This window comes from Cydia amplana, chromosome 8 (genome assembly GCF_948474715.1).
Source record: "Cydia amplana chromosome 8, ilCydAmpl1.1, whole genome shotgun sequence".
Taxonomy (NCBI): Eukaryota; Metazoa; Arthropoda; class Insecta; order Lepidoptera; family Tortricidae; genus Cydia; species Cydia amplana.
In genome coordinates, this window is record NC_086076.1 from 17,625,985 (window position 1) to 17,633,898 (window position 7,914).

Consider the following 7,914-nt stretch of genomic DNA (forward strand, 5'->3'; position numbering starts at 1 on the left):
AGGTAATCTTTAATTGAATAGTAACACTTTTGCAACAATAGTTTAATTAATTTTCTCTTAAATAATTTCAAATTTAGTTGTAGGATGTCATTCGGCAATCTGTTATAAATGATTGTGGCCATTTTTAACACACTCTTGTTAAAAAGAGCTGCGTTTCCAGCTGGTATTCGCAGTTTGTAAGTATGTTGCGGCCGCACAGGACGCGGTCGACCATGAGATGCTAGATTAAACAAATTTAAATTATTTTTAACAAATAAGGCCATTTCTAAAATATACAATGAAGGGAATGTCAACAATTTTAGTGAATTGAATGCGGGCACATAGCTTTCATCAGTATTTAAGTTTGTCATAGCACGAATACAGGTTTTTTGAGCTTTAAATACGTCATAAGTATAGCTAGAGACGCCCCAGAAAATGACTCCATACCTTAATGTTGAGTCCACTAAGCCGTAGTATGCACTAATTAGAGCTTTGCGATTTACAAGTTTGGATAGATTGCGAAGTGCGTACGCTGCTTTGTTGACTTTTTTACATATTTCGATACTTTGTGCTTTCCACTTCAAGTTACTATCCATTATGATGCCTAAGAATTTACATTCATGGACGTCATCTATCTTGATACCTCTATAATTTATATTTAGGCAATCTGGCGTTATCTTTTGGTAAAAGTGCATAATATTAGTCTTACTTAAATTAATAATTAGGTTATTATTACTAAGCCATGTTACAATATCTTTAATTCTTCAATCTTCAATCAATATCTTTGTATTTATATCATTTTCGTAATTTCTCATGTCATTACATTGTATTATTGCAGTACTGTCATCAGCAAAAAGTATCATTATTAAGAAAAGTAAGGGTTAAAACTAACAATCCTAAATATATCTAAAATAAAACAAGGAATATAAAAACTACTGAAAGAGGCAATTTCAATTGTCTCATTTTGGTTATTTAAGACTGGTCTAATACAGCTAAACTCATCTCACGACGGTAGAAATATCGTTATTGACTTAATCAAACAATTTGTAGCCTCGTAAAAAACTTATCCAATCTCGTCAAGCACCCAACTACGAGATTTATTGGACATAATATTAGTGTTGGCTATAATCACCGTCGAACTTGGCCGAGTTTATGATGGGATTAGTGCATACATATTTTAGAACTTCCTATGTGACTTTCTAATAAGTTTCTTTTCTGTCTATCAAAGGTGAAAACACGGAGTTACTCTGGAGTGAGTACTACGACCAAAAAGTGTGATCGAAAGAGAAATCAAACTAGAGGATTGCATCTCGCTTTGATTACGTAATTAATGTCATTAGATAAAAATACCAACGTGACAAAAAGTAAGTAAGACACAGTCTTCTGATTTGATGCTCTGTTCCGGAACATTTTCTTTAGTCTCCTATACCTGATCAAATGTCTTGCTCGATGAAAAGGAAGTATGATAAGCGAAAGAGTGACAGTAGGTACTTTCCGGGTCTGTATTATCTATGAGGTGAAATGTGAGAAATCGGAATAAATGCCATTATTTTATCGTTCAGAAAATAATATTAATTTTCAAATGTCGGAGTTTCCGGGATTGTAATGTTTAGCCAAGCGCAAATAATACGGCATTCCGGTTTGTGTTTCCGATCACTGGCTCTGATATTGTTTATTGTGTATAATAATAATATTCTTTTGCATTACTACGTGTTCAAGGATTCAAGTAAGGTTTGTAATAAGTGTTTAAGAAATCAATATCGGAACAGTAGACACTTTATTAAAATTAAAAAAAATTTTAAAATTAAAAAAAAAAATTAAAATTTAAACTGTTTATTTCAGTAAAAAGACATTGTATTACATACTAAACTTAACTACTAATCTTAGCTTAAAAAGATTTTTGAGTTAAGGAGTCTTAAATTATTTACAAATTCATTTTTAATGGTTAGGTACATAATAGACAAGGCCGTAATTAAGTGATTTCGGTGCACTGTCCTCTCATTTTAAGTAGGTATTTTTTAATAATATTTCTAGCTTGTTTACTCGTCCGTCCTTCTATAAGTTTTAATAGTTCCAATGAAAATCTATTCAAGGTGCTCGGTAAAACGCATTTCCACACTCTCTGTCCGTATATATTGTTTGTTTTTGCAACTTCGAATGTCGGAAGGTTGGCTAAGTTACGTAATCGATCGTGTCGGGTTTTTTTCCTCAATTCAGTTATATGATTGTAGTATTGAGTTACTATGGCTAAATCAACCTTTTCAAACACAGTTAATACTTTGCAGTATTTGAATAGATTTTCATAGTTATCTTTGAATTTATATTTGATTTTTGTAGGTACAATCGTTTTAAGTAGTCGTAGTTGTAAGTTGTAAATGTCGTTTAGATATGTTTTATATGTTCTTCCATAGCTTTCTAAACCGTAACTTATGACTGAATCGGCCATTGACATGTACAAAAGTCTTAATGTAGTGTATGGAACCTTGTTTTTAAGTACATATAGTTTTGACAAAATAGCTCTAAGTTTGTTACAAACATGATTTATCTGTGGATTCCAGTTGAACTTATGGTCTATTTTTAATCCAAGGTAAGTGTGTTCCTGTACAATCTCGAGATGGGCACAATTACAGGCTGCGCGGGGCATGTGCATACATTTATGTTCGTGGGCCACGATTTTAGGCGTAGCGGTTACGTTTTTATAAGGTGAGTGTATATACATAAGTTTGGTTTTCGAGTAATTTATCGATAAACCCAGATCGTGTGCCCATTTGCACAATGCATCAAAGTCGTTTTGCATCATGTCCTGCGCAGTCTCCAAGTCTTCGTGAGACCCCTTAGCGATAAAAAGACCTTCAGCCATATTCGATCTTTAAGATACGTCAAATATTAGATATGGAAACGATATAGATTGGATATGTCATACAAGTGTCAAAAGTGACGTTTTTGTTTGAAGAAACGTCCTTTTTGACACTTGTTTGACACGTTCGAATATGGCTGCTTGGCATTTTTAGACGAGGATAAGACAACACGCAATCTAAAACTATTAAAGATAAGGGTTACTCGGTTACTCAGTACGAGCTAAATTTATTCAAATCATTTAGGTAGTTATCATTTCAATGTCACAATGTAATTTTGAATTGTCATCTAGATTAAAATATAGATATGGTTTGACGAATCCCTTATTAAGTTATTTGAATGTTTTCAGGCAACAGAAAATAAACAAATAAATATTTATCGAAAGTCATTCCATTCCATTGGACTCCCAGACGTTTTGTTTCAAAGTCAAACAAATTCTTTATCAAATTCTTAGATCGTAATTTTTTATGAATATCTAAAGTGCTTTAAGCCGTCATTTTGTACCTAAGTAATTTGTTATCAGCAAATACTTGAACGAAAACGCCGCAACAATACAAAAATAATTAATTTCGTGTTTGCGTGATTTCCAGTTTTTTATCGTACCTAAATATACCTAATAATTAATTTTATTGTATTGGACAGGGAAAAATATGATTGTATCAAAACTTAGTTTCATTTGATTCAGTTGATTGATGAGTTTTCATGCGTGTATAAGTACGAGTAGTAGGTACTAGAAAAATTGTATGAACGAATTTAAACTGACGTGAGTTATACTAACACTAAGCACGCTTTAATTATACGACTTCGCTTAGTGAAAATTATAGGTACCTATACCTGGTAAAGGCATGTCGGTTAAAAATAATTAAATTAAGTATACAGTGTGGAAAGATAAGTCGGGCCTTGGAGGGAAACTACCTTAAATCCTTAAGCTGGCTCATTTTACTTAAAGGAGACATTCCTTTATTTTTAAAAAGAAACAAAACTGCATTCAAAGATTTTCGATCATTTTTATTTTTATTTTTAAGACCAAATGTTTGTTAGAGAAATTTTATCCTGAATAATAATACTATCGATTAGTATAATAAAATAGGGAGTGTTTGTTTTTTTAATTTTAGTTTGTTCGAGTTCCGGGCGAGGCAAGCGAGTTTTAGAAAATCTTTGAATGCAGTTTTGTTTCTTTTTAAAAACAAAGGAATGTCTCCTTTAAGCAAAATGAGCGAGCTTAAGGATTTAAGGTAGTTTCCCTCCAGGGCCCGACTTATCTTTCCACACTGTATATTACACTTAGAACTGATACGGTTCGATTACTGAAATGGTCATTAAACTCGTTTACCTCTAATCGATAAGGTTTTATTAATATGTCTCAGCCTTTTATTTACTCACGAATGTAGTAATACATGGCCACATGTGTTTTAACATCCGGCCCGAGTAGTTTATTCGTGAAAAACATGAAATACTTATTTATTTTGTTGATTGTTTTGACATTGACCTGTTTAATTTTCCCTATGGTAAGTAAAAAAGCGGCCAAGTGCGACTCGGACTCGCCCATGAAGGGTTCCGTATTTAGGCGATTTATGACGTATTAAAAAAAACTACTTACTAGATCTCGTTCAAACCAATTTTCGGTGGAAGTTTACATGGTAATGTACATCATATATTTTTTTTAGTTTTATCATTCTGTTATTTTAGAAGTTACAGGGGGGGGGGACACACATTTTACCACTTTGGAAGTGTCTCTCGCGCAAACTATTCAGTTTAGAAAAAAATGATATTAGAAACCTCAATATCATTTTTGAAGACCTATCCATAGATACCCCACACGTATGGGTTTGATGAAAAAAAAGTTTTGAGTTTCAGTTCTAAGTATGGGGAACCCCAAAAATTTTTTTGTTTTTTTTCTATTTTTGTGTGAAAATCTTAATGCGGTTCACAGAATACATCTACTTACCAAATTTCAACAGTATAGTTCTTATAGTTTCGGAGAAAAGTGACTGTGACATACGGACGGACAGACGGACAGACAGACAGACATGACGAATCTATAAGGGTTCCGGTTTTTGCCATTTGGCTACGGAACCCTAAAAAGATATTTGAAGTATTTTTTTAACAAATTACTTATTTAAGTATAGAGGGGCTACCGCGAAAACCGAATTTCGCAAATTACGGGCATTTTTCTGTCACTCTAATTACGCCTTCATTGGAGTAAAAGAGAAAGATCCCCGCAATCTACGAAATTCGGTGTTACGACCGACCGATACGACTTTATTGTCCATAAATATTATGGCTCCTCTACACGATGGGCCAACGCCGGCCACTCCAAGGGACGCAGTCATGCGGTAGAATGAGATAGCAATATCACTTGCTCCCTCTAACGCATAAATGCGTCCCTTGGAGTGGCTGGCGTTGGCCCATCGTGTAGACGAGCCATTAAGGTAGTGTGTCCATATTCTTGGTACTTTGTCCGTATCGATATTTAATACCTTGACTGACTTTATTTCGTGAATTCCCCTTTCATGACATGATTCTTTTATGCCTGTGCTATTGGCATTATCATTGTAAAAATATTAATTTGCAGTCCTCTTAACTCAGGTATTTGTTATTTAACAAGAGGGGCCAACAGGCAGGGGCGTAGCCAGCCAGAGGCCACAGAGGGGCATGTATTGTATGTAATGGCTCCTCTACACGATGGGCCAACGCCGGCCACTCCAAGGGACCCATAATTATCCGTTAGAGGGAGCAAGTGATATTGCTATCTCATTCTACCGCATGGCTGCGTCCCTTGGAGTGGCCGGCGTTGGCCCATCGTGTAGAGGAGCCATAAAATTTGAGCTCCCTCCCCTGCCTGGGCGTAGGCAGGCCCATGGCAACAGGCCAACTGTATAAGTAATGCTTAAACCGAATAAACAATTTTTAATTTAATTTTATAATTGTATAGTCCCTAAATATATTAGTTTAATATAATTATATAAAGTACATGTGTTTCAATGTGCGGTTTGGCTGTATATGTATGTACCGGTCTACTCAAACGTGCCTATTGAAACGGTAAAAACACGAATTCGCTGTTGATTATTCCTGTTTTGTCAAAATGCGATTTAAATGTGCGGTAAATGTGGTTGTTTTGTTTATAGCTTCATGTTGATTAAAATGTGTTGTTTGTTGGATTTGAATTGAATGTGGTCGGTAATTTGAAATTGTGAAGATTTTTGGCGGTTTACCGCGGGTTGCTAAAAACATAATCACTACACAGTATAAAACATAGTCGTTTCCCGCTGTCTGTCTGTCCCTATGTATGTTTAGATCTACCCATTTTGATGCGGTTTTTTTAATAGATAGACTCGAGAGAAGGTACATAAATGTATAGTTTGTTAACCCGTGCGAAGCCGGGGCGGGTCGCTAGTTATAATTACATACACATACATAATAAAGACCGATTAAACACCCATTTGTTAAATTTAAATTTATTTTACAAGGCTAAAGGCCCGATTCAGATTTTTGAAGAAACGAGATACGTCACTTTGGACAATGACATATCTAATCCATATCGTATCTAGACGTAATATTTGATCTTAAAGTTCGAATCGGGCAGTTACTTTATAGTGATTATGCAGATTATATTTTAAGTAGGTACATACTTACGTATTATATATTTTACAAGAATTTACATAGGTACCTATACTGACGTTTTTTCACGGCAGGAGATAATTTTAAGTGAAACAAACTGCAAGTTCTTTTAACTGTGTTCTGCAAACTGTGTTAAGAAATTCTGTGATTTAATTTTATGTCATATTTAAATTAAACAATAGTTGTATTCATTTCAGATAGTCCGCGAAAAAAGAAGCATTGATCACTGTAAGTACATTTAACATAATTAAATTACGATAAGTAAGTACCTAATGGAAGCAAATATATATTCAATAGTAGGCTAAATACAGGTACCTACATCTTTTTATACTACTGTATTGTTTTTTTACTATTATTTATTTCGTAGAACAGTAATAATATGCAGGCACTAGAATAAGTAGTTAACTAGGTTAAACAAACTAATTTTCACATTAAATTTTAAAGTGGAAAAATTACTGTCTTGGGTGAGACTTGAACTCACGGCCTCTGGATCGATACTCCAGCGCTCTGCCATCTGAGCCACCAAGACCTCATCCATAGCCATAGCCATTATAACTATAGTCCAATACTGCAACTATGGTCCACAAGTATAAAAGGGAATTAAGTATCAATACCAATTTAATGTTCCTTTTGGATCTCACAGAGTTTTTTCTTCCATTTAAAAACATACCTTGCCTTAGAATAAAAAAAATACAGTAAAAGACACACCTGGCCGAAAAACTTAAAGATTATTTTGGACCATAGTTGCGAGCTTTGGACTATAATTATAGTTTGTAAAAGGACTGTCTCATTTCAAACAAAGACAGAGAATCATACTATATTTGTCTTACACTAGTACTACCTACAATGAATACTTCTAGAGTTGCAGGCTTATATAGGCGACGGTGCCCGCTTACCATCAGACGGGCTTCATTCTTGTTTGCCACCGTAATAAAACTTCAGTGTTTTTTTTTCTGCAGTGATCGATTCCACTAACCTGGGAGCCACTGCTACATTTGGAGAGCGTCAAGTCGAGGAATGCTTGGCTCAAGGAAACCCCCCCTGGAAATGCTACTCTGAGCAGTCCGGCTTCAACCCACAGTGGTAGTCGGCTATCACTCTGGAATCTGGATGCGATTCTCACGTCGCTCCGGTGTGCGAGCGAGATGTCGCTATAATACGCGCATAGCGGTGTCTCTCTCAGTCCGCATCCAGCTGCAGCTAAATAAAATGAGACATTCTAAATATTTATATGAGTATATATATACTTATATATTCGTCCTTGGTACAATGCCTCAAGGGCCTATTTTAGATTTAAGCTAGTTTTTAATTTATTTAAGTAATACACTGTATATATCTTGTTTGTAAATAAATGATTATTTCCTTTATATGAGTAAGAATGAAAACTTCACCAGTAAATTAAATTTATAATTATTATACAGTTGTCTCTTAAGGGGCCCACTGATTATGAGTCCGCCG

The 7,914-nt window shown here is 34.7% G+C and overlaps 1 long non-coding RNA gene across 1 annotated transcript; it reads left to right on the forward strand.

Annotated features, from left to right (window-relative positions):
• Positions 1–4,260: 4,260 nt before the first annotated feature.
• On the forward strand, positions 4,261–7,537 carry LOC134650166 (uncharacterized). The gene is made up of 3 exons (XR_010097027.1): positions 4,261–4,343; positions 6,654–6,684; positions 7,416–7,537. It is a non-coding gene; the product is annotated as an uncharacterized LOC134650166 (long non-coding RNA).
• The last annotated feature ends 377 nt before the right edge of the window (positions 7,538–7,914 follow it).